General features: G+C 50.1%; 1 long non-coding RNA gene across 1 annotated transcript; it reads left to right on the forward strand.

Annotated features, from left to right (window-relative positions):
* The first annotated feature begins 217 nt into the window (after positions 1–217).
* On the forward strand, positions 218–16,901 carry LOC144290160 (uncharacterized). Its single transcript, XR_013357985.1, has 3 exons — positions 218–423; positions 687–859; positions 16,497–16,901. It is a non-coding gene; the product is annotated as an uncharacterized LOC144290160 (long non-coding RNA).
* Positions 16,902–18,327: the final 1,426 nt, after the last annotated feature.

An 18,327-nucleotide genomic window follows, 5' to 3' on the forward strand; every position in this document is an offset into this window, starting at 1 on the left:
GCAGGGAGGGCAGTCCTGGGTCCCCTCCTGGCTGGAAGTCCAGCTTCGGGGTCAGGGTCTCTGGGATGAGCATCTGCGGACCCCCCAGCCACCCCCCCCCCGCCCCCGTGCACCTGCTCCCAGGCTTCCTGCCCAGGCGAGGCCTGGAGGCGGCAGTGGCCGTGGCTGAGGCGGCCGGGGCGCTTCCTTCTGCTCAGTGTCTGTCCTCAAAGCTGGCGACGCCTCTTTCTTTCCTGGGCAGGAGCTTCCTCTTGCCTCACACACGTTGTCAAGAAGGAACAAGCTCAAACGGACTCATTGGCTCCCTGGGACGGTGAACCCAGCCTTGATTACAGTTTCGAGCTCTCCCGGGAATGTGGCCTTTTAACAATCAGACATCCATCCTTCCCCTGCCCCAGCAGCCCTGATGAGGTCACCTGAATGGTAAGAGCTCTGCATCATGTCCCCCAGGCCCCCCAAAAGATGTCCTGGCCTCAAACAATGCTTTCTCCACTCCTGCTAACAACTTCCGGGCCCCCCAGCCCCCAACCCCCCTCCTGCCTATAAAAATCTTCACTTCCTACAACTCATTACACCATCGCGCTGCTTGTGGGATGGGACACGGCTGGGTTCGTGAACCCGCTTTGACAAAACCCCATCAGATTTTTCACACGTACTTGGTGGAGTTTTGTCTTTCGCCAACGTAGATGCTGCACACACGGTAAGGGGCGTCCACCGGCACCCCCCTGCCCCCAGATGGGGGACATCTCCCACGGAGGATGCTCTGAAATGCGGTGTGTCCAGCCTCGACCTCGGACTTTACCGGCACCTGAATCTCTGCCCCATCCTCCGGCTTGCAAAATCTCGACCACCCTGGAAGGTGAGAGGGACTTTTGGGTTTTCTAGAGCAGGGCTCAGGCTGGGGTGTCAACGCCCTGCCCTTCCTGGCCGTGCCCTTGCTAGGACACCTCGGAGAGCCGTGGAGGTGGGGGACGCCTGGCGCTCGCTGCCCACGGCACGCCTGGCTTTGGGAGGGCTACCCCCCCGGCCCCCAGATAACTAGACGTGCTTTTCTTTGTGCTAAAAATGTCAGGCATTGACTACGCATCAAAATAAGTGGCTCCTGGGCTGTGTGTTAGTGCTCACGGAGCCACAGTGAGGTCTGCGTTGCACGGGGACACCGCTGTCCCTTCACCTCCGCGCGGCACCCAGTCTTGAGAAATGTGGCCGCGCAGGTGCGGCGTGGTCTCCAATCTGAAAGGCTTAGTTGGTCACATCCGGAGACCCCAATTTTCTTAGCGTGACCCAGAGGAAGCGGCAGTCCCATTTCTGGAAGTGGAAGGTGTACAGCCCGGGGCTCAACCAAGGGTGACTCCTCCACAGACGTCATCAGGTGTCAGGTGCTCACTGCTGGTGTTTAGCCTCCTCGCTGAGCGACCTGGAGCTTTGGCGTGATTCTCTGCAGGACGAATTGGCTCCACGCTCTATCGAGACCCACTGCTGTGAGCTCGATGCCCTTCTGCCATCCGCAGAGGGAGCAGTTTTCCTCTGCAGCAGATGGCCGGCAGTTCTAGAAAGAGGAGAAGGAGGCCGGTGGTTCTGTGCATCTGCAGGGAAGCAAGGGCGCCGCTGGCGTGCCAGGAGCCTTCCCTCACTCGCTCTGTCCTCCACGGAGGCCACGCGTGCCTCCACGGCTAGTGCTTTTTCCATCCGGCACGGACAGGGAGTCTCCTCCAGCATGTACGTGGTCAGTGGGTGTTTGCAAAGAACACAAAGCAATGGATGATTTTCTTCTTTGTTTCCTGTGGATGGGGGAGGGTGGGGGTGAGGGGTAAGCCAGTGGTCAGAGCCGGTCCCTCGCTGGTCCAGGTGCCGGGCCTGCCGCCCACCGTGGGTTAACCACGTGACCCCTTTGCATCTTGCCAAGCCCACTTGCCCAGTTGCCATCACTCCCACCTCCCAGGAGCGGCAGGTGCAGAGAGGGAATGTAGGTCACTGAGCACGGGCGTCCTCCCTAACGCCACCGGCGGCCTCCCAGCCTCCCCCACTGTCCTCCCCAACTCACCACCTCACCTGAACCGCCTGATAAGCATGGACTGTGGGCAGCGCAGAGCCAGCTGCAGCCCCACTTTGCGTTTCTAACAGCGGTGGTGGTAATTCCCGCCCCCCGTACCTGCCGGTAGCTCATCTGCTTATGCTTAGGTCTATACCTGAGGATCGTGCGGCCTTTCGGACATGGTTTGTGTATTCAGATCTCTTGGTGCCTCCCGTGTTCCTCACCAGTGCACACCTTGCACGCCTGCCCCACGCGGTTTAAATTTCTGGAGATCCTGAGTGAGCCGGGGGCATCCAGCTGTCTTCCTCTCCTGTGGTGTTCCTGATGAGTGTGTGGGGGGCATGAGGTCGGGAAGGCGGAATGATATGGTTGTTTTTTTTTTTTTTTTTTTAATGATATGTTTTTGAGTGTTGTGAGGATAAGTTATTTCTAGGCTGAGAGCTAGCGGGAGGGGTGTTGGCGTGAACCTTAATTCGGAGGGATGAGTAGCACTGCGGGCCAAGGAAAGGATCCGAAAACCAGCCTTGTCTACTGGTGCCAGAAATGCACCCCATCCCTCTTCCCCCTCTCCCTCCACCCCATTAAAACTGGTCTAAGGAAAGGACGAAGGCTCAAGGTCACCGGTGCATCTGCGAAGTCCTGGGGAGAACTTCTCCCGTGGGGTTGGCCTCACCGGTGAGAGGGATGATGGAAATGACCATAATCCGCTTGTGGGCCGTGGGGCTGCTCTCTCCTGTCCTCTGGGCTCTGAGGTGGGAGATGCACAGTGTGAGATGCCGTGACACCACTTGCGGCCCCAGTGACTGATGGGGAGATGCACAGGTTCTAGGGCAGCCTGGCACTTGCGTGTGCAAGGGGAGCTCATCCTCATGGAGTCTGGGTTCTTCTGAAGGCCAGCGGGACCCCGTTCTTAACTTCATTGCAGCCAGTCATATGGTGTCTCTAGTATAACCTGAGGCAGGGATCACGGGGACCCTCACTGCCACCCTCGCTGGTGTCCCCTCACTGCTGACCACCTCTTCCTTGGTGTCCTCCAGGCATCATCCCCTGGCTTTCCCTTTGGTGTTGTTTGTTCCTCCTTGGCTTCTTCCCCACTTCCTTTCTGCAGGTGCTGTTCTCACACCCTCTGATTCTGACTTTGCTCATAAGGGGACCCTGACATGATGATTGGTCAGGTACTCACATGAGGAACGACTCCAGAAGCACCCCGTGGTGTGAGGGGTGGGAGACAGCGAGGTGCTGAGACAGGGCCATGCTCCCCCAGCCACACTGCGGGCATGTGAAGCCCGCTGCCCTCGGAGCCCTGACCCTAGCGGAGGACAGCACCTCGGGGGTGTCCTTCCTGAGGACAGAGGGAGCTGGGATTAGCAACCTGCCAGGCTCAGCCATGGGGCGCACCCTCAGGCACAGGGATGACAGCAGGACCACAGTGGCTCAGACGTCCAGGTCATCCTACAGCCCAGGGCTTGACACCGTCTGCTTACCGTGAAGTTTTGTGCTGCCTGCAGGTATCAACCTCTTCAAAATAAAATGAACGCAGTAACAGCAGTAATAGCAAGAGAGCTCAGGAATCATGAGATGCTGGGAAGTCCTGGGGCCGGCCCCTCGAGACTGCCATCGTCCAGCCACTGGGGCGCCCACTGTCCCTGCACGGCTCACAGGGACTTGTCTGCTCATCAGACTTGTGTCTTTCCTTCTCTGTCCACTTCCCTGGAAGACTCTGCTTCTTCTCACTGTCGCTCCAGGACCTAGAAGCATCCTTGATAGTCAGTAGATATGTTTTCAGTGCCCCAGTAAATCACTCATCGCACGTGATGTGAAAAATAAGCTTTCCGTGGAGCTGAAGACTTAATGAGGAAAAATAGGTGTGTTCCTGGAGATTGTAGTGGGGATATGTGATCACTTTGGACCAGATAATTGACTGCAAAAACAAAAACGTTTATGAGCCTTGTGACTGGCCTAGTGGCTGGAGCTCCCATAATACACACCATGGGGGGCTGGCCTCAGAGCCCTAGGCTTGGAAGCAGCCAAGGCTGGTGTTCACATTCTGCTGTTACCACTTTGAAATTCTTAATGATTTTTGAGCAACAGGCCCCACATTCCCATTTTGCTCCTGGCCTTGCCCGTGAGACGGCTGATCCTCAGAGTGATGCAGGATAACATTCCTGAATACAGACCCAAACCAGCATTTTGTCTCTTTATGCATCTTTTCTGGAGGGTCAGCCACAGGGTCTGGGTGAGGGGCCTGAGCGTTGTCAGGATGTTTTCTGGGGGCCAGGTCATGGTGCTAATTCACACACGTGGCTATGGGGCCACCTTAGGTCTACTTTGCCGTCCCACCATCAAACCACCAAATATTCAAGGTGAACGCTTCTGCCGTCCTGGATCCTGGCAATCTGGGTGCCAGCATGGCAGTCATGGTGTCAGACCTGCAGCCACTCTTTCGAGGCAGCTGCTGTAGGTTCATGAGGTGAGAGGCAGAGCTGTGCCTGGTTATGTTGGGATGAGCTTTCCTGAGGAGAGTTCTCTGCAGTGTCTTTAACACCCCAGGTTCACAAGATCTGCAGCAGAGCTGTGCAAATGCAGTCTCTCTGGCTTCCCTCCCAGAAACTCAGATGTGGGCCTGGTGGGTTCAGGAGTTTGTTTTTAACAAGCTCCTTGAGTTTGGTAAGGACAAAGCTGTGAAGAACATTCGGCCACAAGCTTTCTCTCTGACACTTCATTATGAAAAATGTCAAACATATGGAAAAGTTGAAAGAACTCTGTGGGGACCACTGATATCCTTACCACCCAGATTATGCAGTTAACATGTTGCTACATCTGCTTTATGACATGTCAGTCCATCCATCCATCCATCCATCCCTTTATCCATCTACCATTACTCCATCCACCCATCCTTCCATCTCTCTATTCATCCCCATTCATCCATCCATCCATCTCTCTATCCATCTACCATTACTCCATCCATCCACCATCCATCTATCCATCCATCTATCCATCCATCTTACAGATTTCAGTATACTATACTCACAAATACTTCCTGCTCAGATCTCTGATTTTCCATGAATTAGCAAAATGTGTGTAGGCAGCAGATATTTGTGAGTGCATAAGACACAACATCAGGCTCATAGACTAAGCCTCTACCCCACCCTGTTGCATCCCCCTGAGGAGTGACTTGTCTGTCTGCCTCTTTGGGCTGCTGTCATCCATCTCTGATACAGGTTTCTTTGCGGTAGGTAAATATTCCCTTACCACAAATAACTCCAATTCAGATATAAGTAAATAGGGAAAGAGGTAAACACCAAAACTGCATACATACTGTAAAATTAACCTCACTGTTTTTGAGAGTGCTTTGCTTCATTCTCTGTGCTGCTCTTACTCCTGGTCTTCTAGGCACAGTTACTCCGAGATGCAACATCCTCCGTCTGCTCTGTGCTTGGGCAGTGTGCACACACCCCTTGACTAGCTCTGGTGTGATTTCAGAGCTGTTGCATCTACAGAGGGCTGCATCAGCTGTCCAGTCTGTCTGGAGGTCCCGAGCTCTGTGCCCAGTGACATTTCAGAACTGTGAGGAAGAATGTAGGTCTCCTGAGAATTTGAGGGCAACATGAGGCTTGACAGTCCAGTGTTTGGAGCCAATCCATTTGCACTTGCTCCGAAAGCTCACCTCCGAAGGTGGCATACTTTAATTGAGCTAAGAGAGCTCATTACCAGAAAGGTTTGCAGAAGGACTGCCCAAGGGCAGGTGAGATGCAGCCTCGCTGGAAGGAGAAGCAGGGGCATCTTAACAATACTCCAAACACAACATGAGCAGGGGTCCCTGCATTTTTCTGGGTGATCTTGTGGTCCTGTCAGCAGAGGAGGGGTGCTGCTTGTTCCTGACCTATTGCCCTGTCCACAGCCCTGCTCTGTGCTCACCCCGTGTCACCTGCGAGCTGGGACAAGTGTGCACTGCCTCTGCTTCAAATGCCAGCAGCCGTTTCCAAGCATGGAAGCCCATCGATCTGCTAGCACACAAACCTGAGAGCTGGCTCTGTCCTGACAGTCAAGGGAAGACACAACTCACCATAAAAGTTCCTATTTGATAAATGACATTCTAAAAAGCAGCTCTCAAGCCCTGTATTTGAGCTACCAAGAGCTGTAGACCCATACACGCTCACATACCCACATCTGTTCGGGTCATTGGATACTGAAGAGTTGCACATTTATTAAGGTTCCAGGTAGCATTACATCGCCTTTAAAAATTAAGCATTTTAAGAACAAATATTTATAAGCCATATTATACCTTTTCTTTCCTTCTTAAAAAGAGTTTTCTGGAGTGCCTGGGTGGCTCAGTTGGTTATTCAGCTCTTGATTTTGGCTCAGGTCATGATCTCAGGGGCCTGAGATCGAGCTCTGTGTCCAGCTCTATGCTCGGTATAGAGTCTGCTCGTCCCTCTCCCTCTGCCCCTTCTCCTACTCTCTCTCTCTCAAATAAATAATAAAATCTTAAGAGAAAAAATAGTTTTTAAAAACAACTTGACCTTTTCCTAATGACTTCAATCACTTCCCAGGAGAGGTGCCAGGTGAACTCCAAGCCCTGTGGCTCAGGGGCCATGGGAAAGTCACAGAGATGCCTTAACTGAGGATTCATAAAGGCAGGCTCTGCTCTCTCCCACCCTCTCCTCCCCACCCACCTCCACCCCAACAACTCAAAAACAGAGCAATCAGGGAAACTCAGAGTCCCGTGGACAGCATGGGCAGCAAAGCCAGGTGACAAGGTATCCCTACAACCCCCCCCCAACCTCAAACAAGTGGGCAGTGATGAACTACTGACAACTAGAGTCCATGGCATTGACATCTGTGTGGGTGGATAAGGACAGAAGGACAGATGTAAGGATCTGCGACGGGAGAATCCCAGGTGTGTGTGGGACACGGCGGCCAGTCCACGTCACCCACTTGAGTGTACGCCGCCCCCCCCCACCCGAGGCCTCTGGGTGAGCACGGGAGCCCGACCTCCAGGGCGGCAGGGCTGCTCACGGCGTATGGACTTTCCTTTCTGGGTGATGAAAATATTCTGAAATCAGATGATGGTGATGGTTGCCCAACATGGTAAATAGACGCAAAGCCCCTGAATTGTACACTTTACAATAATTAGCACTGGGGTGCCTGGGGGGCTCAGGGGGTTAAGGATCCAGTTCTTGATTTCAGTTCGGGCCATGATCTCAGGATCGTGAGGTGTAGCCTCAGGTCTGGCTCTGCACTTGGCGGGGAGTCTGCTTGGGATTCTCTCTCTCCCTCTACCTCTGCCCATCTCCTGCTTGCAATCTCTCTCTTAAAATGGTGAATTTTATATTATGCATACTTTTTCTCAAGTAACCAAAAAAAAAAAAAAAAAAAAAAAAGGAAAACCCAACAGGCTGGTCAGAATCTCCCCTCTGGCCTGGGGACCCAGGAGGTCAGGACGGCAGGAAGAGGGGCAGGGGGCAAGCAGGTGCAGACAGGCTGAGCATCTGCCCCAGAGCGCCAGCCGGGGCCATAGGCCATTACACCACAGGACCCAGGAGGTGGCCATGAGCTGGGGACAGGGGTCCCGGTCCCAGAGGGCTTGCAGACACAGCAGGGCATGACGGATGGGATCCCAGGTGTCAGCAAAAACTCATTGCTTTTGGTCCACGTACAGATGGATGGATGAAAGCAGACAGGGATGCAGGTCCCCGGGAAGCCAGGAACCCGGAAAGCAGGGCCCCCCCAAAGGAGTGAGCACCCCGGTCCCAGCCAGCCATCCTACACACCATCTTCCAGCGCAGCAGAGCTCAGTGCAGGCCAGAGGCCGGGACATCTCGTGGTGCCAGGAAACAAGGGCCCGGAAGGTGATGGGGACACGTGCAGGAGCCAGAGGGGCCAGGCTGTAGGGAGGACAAATCACAGAAATCAAAGAGCGCACAACAGCAGATGCAGCAGCCTGAGCGTGAACGGTTATTGCCTCAGAGAGTTTGTGGGCCGGGCCCCCAGGTGTGGTTTAGGGGGTCCCCAGGCTCAGGGTCAGCCAGCTTTGGGGGGGACCTGCTTCCAAGTTGGTGTGGTGGTGCCTGGAAGGTCCTCACCGGCATTGCCTGGGGGCGTCTGTCCCTGCCACGTGGGTCTGTCTGTGACCCCTCGTGGCCCAGGTCTGGCCTCCCAGGGTGGGGGGGCAAGCAGAGAAGAACGAGGGGTATGCCCCGAGGGGCAGTCGGGGTTACCCTAAGACCTGATGTCACCACCTTTGTTCTTGATGCCTCTGCCCAAGACAGCCTCCCTGTCACCACTGTCACCTGCCGCCTTCAATTTACCAGGTCAGCTCAGAGGTCACCCGCTCCCATCTTTCCTCTAAAGTAACCTCCCCACTTTGTGTCTCAGCCGCCTGTTTGTCTCACTCATAACATGTCTACTCTTTTCAATTATTATGTTTATGAGAATGTAGTAAAGACAATGTATGTAATTAGTAAGGACTAGTAGAATGAGGACTATGATATAGTCATATATGATAAAACTAATATAATATTACTAAGGACTCTAATATAGTCTCATATAAAATATAGGACTATAATACAATCACATATAATATATAATTAATAAGGACTATAATATAGTCATGGATAATGTATAAGAACTATAATATAGTTATATATAATGGATAATGTAATATGATAAGGACTATAATGCCGTCAAATATAATATAATGTAACATAATGAGGACTATAATATAGTCATATATAATAAAATTAATATAGTATAATATTAGTAAGGACTATTATAGTCATATGTAGTCATATGTAATATATAATATATAGTCATATATAATATATAATATAATAAGGACTGGAATATAGTCATATATAACATAATATATAATAAGGACTATAATATAGTCATATATAATATATAATGTAATATAAGGACTATAAAGTCAAATGTAATATAACATAATGACTATAATATAGTCACATATAATGAAATTAATATATTGGTAAGGACTCATAGTCATATATAATATAATAAGAACTGTAATATAGTCATATGTAATATATAATATGGACTATAAGGTAGTCGTATATAATAATAGATTATCTACAATATAGTCCTGTATAATGTTAACATATGACAGTGCAGATATAAAATGGTCATGTGTAATGGGATGTGATATAACAAAGACCAGATGGCAAGGACCATGTCCTTATATGTACAGCCCTGTCCTAAGTACCTAGCGTGGTGCTAGGCACAGAGTATGATCTCAGTGACTCTTTGAATGAACGAATATTTTGAATTTTAAATGGTCCTTGTGCACAGTTTCTTCTGACCATCCTAGGTAGCCTAAGGGGTGGTGGGGCCATTGGAACCAACTTGGAACCCAGAGGTGTCCTTGCACACCTGGGTCAGCCTGAGGCATGGGGGCTGTGTGTAGTTCTAATGCCCCCAGAGTAAGTCCAGAAGTAGCCAACGTGCAAGATTACCTAGACCACTGGGGCACAGAGGGGAAAAAACATGCTTTTTGAGGACTCTTCCCAAATAAGATGTTTCCCCTGGTTTGTTACTTTTTATTAGCACCTGTGGCCAGAGAAGACAAGTGTGTTTGACTTGATCTGAATTCATGGTCACATTTACTCCAGGAGAAAGCAGGCTCTGATCACCAACCAAAGGCCACATGTTCAGTCCAGACCCGGACTCTAGACCCAAGCCACTCACTGAGATCTTCTGGGAACTATGGAAACTTCCAGCAGTAGTCCCACGCCCTAAGATCATGCTGTGATCTGCTTGGGGTTGCAGGTGGCTCAGGGGGTAGTAATGTGCATCCAGAGCCACAGAAATGCCCTGGACCCCAGACATCAGTGGCCTCATCCCGGTGGAATGGCCCTGGGGATTGTGCAGCTGTTCACAGTCCCTTAGGCCGCTCTCTGTGCCACAGTGCAAGTCACTGTTTCATATAATTTGCACGCACGCAGTCTGTTTCTATCCAAGGTTAATCTTTTTTAATGAGCTAAGCTGCTATATCGTAGGAGACAAATGGTGACCCTTAAGTGGGTCGCTGGCAAGAACTGAAACAAGGACATGATTTTCCCCTGGAGAGCTTAAAGCCAAGCTGTTCCAGCAGCAGGAGCAGAAACAGCACGAGATGTGGAGACTGGCAGGTGAGTGCTTGCCGTCCACTCCACGGCCCTCTGCAGGAAGGGTTTCCCTGACTCCGAGTCGACTGGCCAACTTCAGGATGACCTAGAGACGGAGAGGCAAGGACAGTCTGCACAGCAGACCGCTCAGGTTCGCGGTGCACTGGTGACCCTGTCATCTGGGTAAAGTAACCCCGGGGTGCAGTGCGTGGCCACGGGGCCAAACCTAGACTTAAGACATTCCTGCTTCACTGCCCATCCCTTCCCGGCACCCTTCCTCCACTGCGACTGGGCCACCACCAACAGCGCCCGCATAGCCACTCAGAGTGATCAAAAGAGAACCCGCAAAGGTTCTGCTAAACCCAGAACAGGTGTACAACCCACACTCAGAACTGCTAGAAGCCAAAGAATATCCCCGACCCGTGCATCTCCATGAAAGTCGGAGGTAAGAAAACGTGTGTATAAGAAACACCTGAAGGCAGGTGTGATGGTACCAAGGCTGCCAAAGGGTCAGTAGCAAGGAAACAGCAAACAAACAAGGACTGAGAAAATGTCGCACCAGGGCCCTGCCAACCAGCAGCTGGAGGTGGACCCTGTGCGAGCCACCGGGCTCGGAAGCTGGGTCCCGAGAACTGGCGGCGGGCACCGAGTCTGCTTAAATATAGAAGCACAGGCAGCGTGTGTGTGTGTGTGTGTGTGTGTGTGGAAATTCCAGATAGGGAGCAGGATGCAAATGCTCCAGCATGACAATTTAGAGATAATTATATAATTAGCAAGAATTTAGAGATGCAGAGAGAGCAAGAAAAAGGAAACGGGTATAATTATGCTGCTTCTCTTGCCTTTCCCAGCATGAGGACAACAGATAAAGCTTCAAAGTTATAATTCAGCATATACTGATTTAAGTATATTATATCAGGTTTTAAAGATAATTGTGAAAGGTCTAAAAGCGTTGCCAGTTATCAGAAACCCCGGAACATTGCCAAGACTGTGCTGGCACAGGGGTCTGATGCTGTTGGCAGAGCACCGGTGCTGGCCATCTCTTTGGGGGGAAATGTTTTCAATAAACACGCCACCTTTGGAATTTATCCAACGGATTTGCTTACATGGTCTTGGGGGGGCGGGGCAAGTCGTCGTGGCAGGTGGACACCCTGCGTGCACACACCAGGGGCCTCTGCGGGCTGTGTCTGTGCCGCCGATGGCTGAGCGCGTTTCTGTCCCTGTAATCTGCTCAGCACAGGGAGGCCACTTGCCCATGTCTACCATTTTCTCAAGATGCGACCTTGAGAAGTCATTGACTTTGTCTTCCTCTTAGTTTTTATATTGATAAACCGAGGATCAACACTAGCTTCTGTTCAAGACTGTCCCAGTTACCCAGAAACAGAGCGTGGAGCCGCTCGTTGTTACGCTCTTGGATTGGGAGGGCTGGGGACTCAGACAAGGCGCGGGCGGGGGGGGTGGGGGTTGTCTCTGTTCCACCGTGCCTGGAACCTTAACTGAAGGACCCTGAGCCTGGGGCCTGGGGGGTCCCCCCAAAGCCTCACTCCCCCATGCATCTTGTGATTGATGCCGGCTGTTGGCTGGGGGCTCGGAGCTGGTCCCTCTGTTGTCCCCCCATGTTGGCCAGCTGGGGTCCCCCATGCAGCCAGGGGGACCAGGGGTGGAGGGCAAGTATCCATGAGAGTCAGAGCCTGACCCACAGCCTGCAGTCACACAGTGTCACTGGCACTACATTCTGCTGGCAGGGACAGATGTGCCCAGGGTGAGGAGGAGTGTGCTGGCGCGGCCGAGTCAGGGTGCCTCAGAAGACAACTTGAACCACAGACGGTCAGCGCCTCCCAGCCTGCAGTCTGGAGGTTTAGACACAGGCCGTGAGCAGGGCTGGCTGCTTCTGAGGCTCATCGGTCAGCACGTGGGTGGCATCTGCACCCCGTGTTTGCACGTGGTTTTTTCTCTACGTGTTATCTGTGTCCCAATTTCCTTTCTTCATAAGGACACCAGTCATCTTGGATTGGGGCTCATCCTAACAGCCCCGTTTAAACAAGACCCAGTCTCTAAACACAGTCACGTTCCGAGGTCCTGGGAGTTAGGGCTTCAACAGAGGAATTTGGGAGGGACACAGCCCACCCCAGAAGAGAGTCTAGGACACACCTCTCTAGAGGAAGCTGTCGTCACGCCGTAGGAAGAGCTGGTGGGGTGGGTCACCTCTTTGGAAGATATGATCTGCCACCATGACTTCCAGAGCCATCCTGATACAATCTAACTGGTGGGCAATGGTGATTAATAATGACACCTGGTGTAATTTTTAGGGTGGCAGCTCACTGGCCCCAAGCAATAGGCCCTCTGGTTGACGGGCCCACACATGGCCACGTCATCTCTGGTGGGATGCCCTGAGGCACCTGCTGTGTGCAGGTGCCTGCCACCTATACTCCAAGCTTGGTGGTGGTGGTGGGGGGGTCCCATCTCCCCTAACCTGGGGCTCAGCTCTAAGCTTTGGAAAAGCACTCCTGAACGTGAACTCTTGGATGTAGTGGCTCGGGCTGCCAGCAAGCCCCCTGCACGCCCCTGTTCCCAGGCAGCACGTACCTGCTAATGCCCAGCCTCCTGCACCTGCATCTCCTGTACACACCTGGGCGGCCTCCACATTCCACCCTGGCACCCACCTCCCATCCTGACTGGGATTAGGTCCAGTTATCCTGGGGAAGTAATACTTCCCTTCCTGGTCCTTCTCATTTCCTTGTCTCGCCCTTCCCCGACCCCAGCTCTGGGAACAACATTCTCCTGAATGTTATACAAGGGTGGCTTCTGGGGGAACCCATGCTAAATCTGTTACAGAAACATAGCCAAGAGTGAGCACTCTGAGGTCCAGGTCCAGGTGTTCATGTTGTGAATGGCTGACTCCCCAAATGTCTTATCAGATAGAGGGCTGGTATCCCAAATCTATAAAGAACTTAACAAACTCAGCACCCAAAGAACAAATAATCCAATCAAGAAATGGACAGAAGACATGAACAGACATTTCTCCAAAGAAGACCCACACATGGCCAACAAGCACATGAGGAAAAGCTCTACATCACTTGGCATCAGGCAAATACAAATAAAAACCACAATGAGATACCACCTGACACCAGTGAGAATGGGGAAAATTAATAAGACGGGAAACAACAAATGTTGGAGAGGATGTGGAAAAAGGAACCCTCTTGCACTGTTGGTGGGAATGTGAAATGGTGCAGTCATTGTGAAGAACAGTATGGAGGCTCCTCAAGAAGTTAAAAATAGAGCTTCCCTATGACCCAGCAATTGGGTATTTATCCAAAGGATACACATACAGTGGGGCACCTGCACCCCAATGTTTATAGCAGCAATGTCCACAATAGCCCACATATGGAAAGAATCCAGATGTGCATTGAGAGATGAATGGCTAAAGAAGAGGTGGGATATATATATATATATGACATATATATGTGGGGATATATATATATCCATATATATGGGATATATATATAGATATATATGAATATTACTCAGCCATCAGAAAGAATGAAATAATTTTTAAAAAGATTATTTATTTATTTATTTGAGAGAGAGCAGAGTGAGCAAGCAGGAGAGAAAGCATGAGCAGGCGTGAGGGGCAGAGTGAGAGGGGGAAGCAGACTCCCCACTGAGCAGGGAGCCCCACGTGGGGCTCGATCCCAGGACCCTGAGATCATGACCTGAGCTGAAGGCAGACACCTAACTGACCCAGGCACCCCGAAAAGAATGCAATCTTGCCATTTGCAACAACGTGGATGAAACCAAAGGATATTATGTTGAGTGAAATAAGTCAATCAGACAAAGACAAATATCATATGAGTTCACTCATGTGGAATTTAAGAAACAAAACAGAGGATCATAGGGGAAGGGAGGGAAAAATAAAAAGAGATGAAATCAGAGAGGGAGGCAAACCATAAGAGACTCTTAATCATAGGAAACAAACTGAGGGTTGCTGGAGGGGAGGAGGTGGGGGGGATGGGGTAACGGGTGACAGGCGTGGAGGAGGGCACTTGTGATGAGCTCTGGGTGTTACATGCGACTGATGAATCACTGAATTCTACCCCTGAAACCAACAATAGTAATACCAAAAATAAAATAAATAAAGGTTCCATTTTGACAGTAAATAAATATATAAAAATAAAGTGTCAGGGAACAGAAATGAGGCCACTGAGGCAGGTTGAGGAAGGCCCGGCCGTCGAGCCCGGTGCTTGCTTTAAGTAGATGAAGAATTTTGAAGCGTGGAGCCGGGTCAGGCTTTGCAGGCTGAAGTGTTTGACAGAGGCTTTTAAAAGTGATTAAAATAACGTTGCAGAATCCCGCCGGGAGGAGGGAGAAATCGCCTCTGTTAGGTTCTGGACACGGGAACGAAAATGCACTTATTTACGCCGCTCGGCCGGAGAGCCCAGCCTCCTCCTAAGGAACCTGTAAATCTGTGCCACGGTCAGCGGGCGGACGCGGATGATTAAACATTTCATCAGAGGCCCGGTTCTGTGTTGTGAGTTCATCGCCACTACAGGAAGAGATCTGTAACGGATCTTTAAATAGCAAACCTGCGGCTAAATTTCACTTCATCCATCAAAAGCTGCTGCTATGCGATGACCTAATTTTAGCTGCTTATCAATTCCCCAGCGCTTGTTGGTTGATGTAACTTTGATCCTCTGATGTTAGATGACTTTTGTGCTGAATATAGCCAGAATTTAATATGAATCATTTGGACGGCTGCCCAGCTGAGCTCAAGTGTACGAGGGATGGGGAGGAGGGTGGGAGAGAGAGAGACAGAGAGAGAGAGGAGGATGCAGGCCACCGAGGTGGGTGACCATACGGCTCCGAGTTTCCTCAATCTGGGGACAATCCGCTTCCCGTCACGTGCATTTCCAGCCCGGTGTTTGGACTCTCATTTTATTTCCCCTCCAAATCGAGGAGACTCTGCCCGAGGCAGGCACACATGGGAGGCGAGGGGACCCTGCTCCTGCCCAGGTCTAAGGAGACTGTCAATAATTGCAAGACAGTTTTAAATGAATGTTTTCTAAGCAAATCACTGCCTTTTCAAAGAGCTTTTATTTCTGCTTTTGGGAGGGCAGCTGAGCCGCCCGACGGAGCAGAGGGCATTTTCCATAGCCCTCCTCCTTTTCCATTTTCTGGATTGGGGGAAAACTGTGTGTTCCCCTTTCCTGCTGCCTGGGGCCTCTTGCCGTCCTGCTACCTCTTTAGGGCCCTCTGCACCCCACACGCCACTGTCGGGTGTGTGTGGGAGCCTCAACATGCATATTTACCTGTCCTAGTGGGTGTCATTTCTTGCCACACAACAGAATCATGAATTTTCTTTTTTAAAAAAAATATTTTATTTATTTATTCATGAGAGACACACAGAGAGAGGTAGAGACACAGGCAGGGGGAGAAGCAGGCTCCCTGCAGGGAACCCGATGTGGGACTCGATCCTGGGACCCTGGGATCACGACCCGAGCCAAAGACAGACGCTCAACTGCTGAGCCACCCAGGCACCCCAAATTTTCTGAAGGTTGTGGGTGAAGCTGAGAGGTGGGGGGACCGCGGACACTGGCTGGGATGCACCCTCCGCCGTGGGTGTGGGCCCCTGGCATCATGCCCGGGCCACCTCCTTACCTGTGCTGGGAGGGCCTCTCTCATTTCTGTTAACTTCCTTGCTCAGCGTTGAACCAGCTCTGGCTCATAGCCTCCTCCACCCTCTGGATTCTGGGCAGCTCCCGGCGCCTCCAGCACAGCCGTCCTCCAGGCAGTCACGGCTGCTGTGTGAGACCCACACATCCCTCCATCCTGTGCTCCTCTGCCAGGACCAGACAGGAATCGGTGGAGGAAAACCCGGTGTGCAGACCCCACGGTGCCCCAGACCCCCCTGAACAGAGAGCTCAGGCCAATAATGAAGACATCCATCTAGAATCCAGCAGTAGAAATGATTTCTGGCTTCGAGGAATTTCCTAAAGTTTTAAGGGTGAAATTATAAAAAAAACAAAAACAAAAACAAAAACAAAACAACCTTGCTGATACTTAAAAACAATCTTTGTAACTAGTAAGTAGCAATTATTTACACAATCCCATAATCATTAAAAATTTTTTTCCTCCTGTTACATAATGTGCATTGAGAGTCAGTAAAGTACTTGCCTTTATGTACAAACATGATTTTGAAATTCTCTCAAATGTATTAATTTCTCTGGGTGTTTGGCTCCATTTTTGAAGGTTACAGGTTTTGCCTCGAGGTAATTGTAGATTCACATGCAGTTGTAACAAGTAACACGGAGACATCCTGTAAATCCTTTATCATTTTCCTCTAGTGGGAACGTCTAGCAAAACTATGGTACAGTGTCACAGCTGGGACACGGACATGGATGCTGGCAAGACACAAGTCGCTTTCACCACCACCCGGATCCCTCAGGATGGCTCACTTCCCTTTGCTACCCACGCCCCCAAACCCTGGCATGCCGTCATCGGTTCTCCATTTGCGTAATTTTCTCATATCCGTGGAATCATACATTCTGTAACCTTTAGAAATTGGCTTTTTTTCCCCTTTTTTGACTCAGCATAACTTCCCAGTGATCTATCCACATTCCTGTATTGGGCCAATACTCTGCTCCGTGTTATTACTGAGTGGGATGGAGAGGTGAGGGTGGACCTCAGTTTGCTTAAAACACCCTTGATGAACATTTTGGTTGTTTCCAGTTCCTGATTATTGCAAATAAAGCCCCTGTGAATATTCAAGCACAGGCTTTCGCATGGACATACGCTCTCATTCCTCTGGAATAAATGCTCCTGAGTAGAATTGCTGGGTCATGTGTTCATTGCCTGTTAGTTTTATAAGGAACTGCCAAACTGTCTTTTAGGGTAGCTGTACCATTTTGCAATCACCCTCCCCAGCTGAGCATGAGGGGTCCAGGCCTTCTGACCCATCTGAGCATCTGGGGTTGTCACTGTTCTCTATTACAGGCAACGGGTGCATGGGGATCATGGCTTAATGTCATTTCTCTGATGGATGACAACGTGGAATGTGTTTCCAGTGTGTGTCTGCCATCTGTACATCTTCTTTGGTGAGATGTATCATGTATTTTGCCCATTTTCCTTTTTCTTTCTTTTTTTGTGCCAATTTTCTAATTGGTGTTGTTTCTTTACTGTTGAGTTTTGAGACTTCTTCATATATTCTAGGTACAAGTTCCTTGTCCGATGCACGTATGGTTTGCAATTCATTTTTCTTAGTCGCTAATTTGTGTGTTTATCCTCCATACCTTAGAAAGTTAATAAAAGGTTTATAATTTTGATGAAGTCCCCTTTACCAACTTTCTCCTTTTGTGGATTGTGCCTCTGGTGTTGGGCCTACGAGCTCTTTGACTAGCATGAGATTCTAAAGTTCCTGTTTTTCCTAAGTTTTATGCTTTTTTTTTTATAGTTGTGCCCATGATCCATCTTGAATTAGTATTTGTGGGTGAGGTGTAAGGTAATGTGTCATCTTCGATGTGAGAATACAAACTGTCTCTATAACATTTTTATGTGCAAAATCTAATTCCTACTAGTGACAGCCACGCGGCTGTGCACACATGCCATCGGTGACTTTACATTGCTTGCATTGCCACTGAGTGTAGTTCTCTTCTTTGATGTCAGAGGTCATCTCCTTTTTCTTTTTCTTTTTCTTTTTTTTTTTAAGATTTTATTTATTTATTTTAGAGGGGGAGAGGAACAGAGGGAGAGAGAGAATCTCAAGCAGACTCCACGCTTAGCACACAGCCTGACACAGGGCTCGATCTCATGACCCTGAGATTATGTCCTGAGCCAAAACCAAGAGTCAGACGTTCAACTGACTGAGCCACCCAGGAACCCCAAGTTGTCTCCTTCTTCTGAATTGTACCATACCTGTCACTTCTGCAGACCAAATGGAAATGTTAGCTTTATGGTTGACAGGCCCAGAGCCAGCTCCAGTTGCCCCCTCTGGATTTGCATTCTTATTATCATATGATTTTTCTGTTAGCCTATATTTTGAATCGTTTATCACTGATCCGTTCATATGGATTTATCCCCTGTTAATGTGATAACTTTTGTGTGCTGGCTTATCCTTAATTCGTAAAAACCAAACCAAACAATTCAGAGGGAGCAGCGGAGGAAGCATCATTATTAACC

The sequence above is a fragment of the Canis aureus genome, chromosome 1 (assembly GCF_053574225.1).
Source record: "Canis aureus isolate CA01 chromosome 1, VMU_Caureus_v.1.0, whole genome shotgun sequence".
Taxonomy (NCBI): Eukaryota; Metazoa; Chordata; class Mammalia; order Carnivora; family Canidae; genus Canis; species Canis aureus.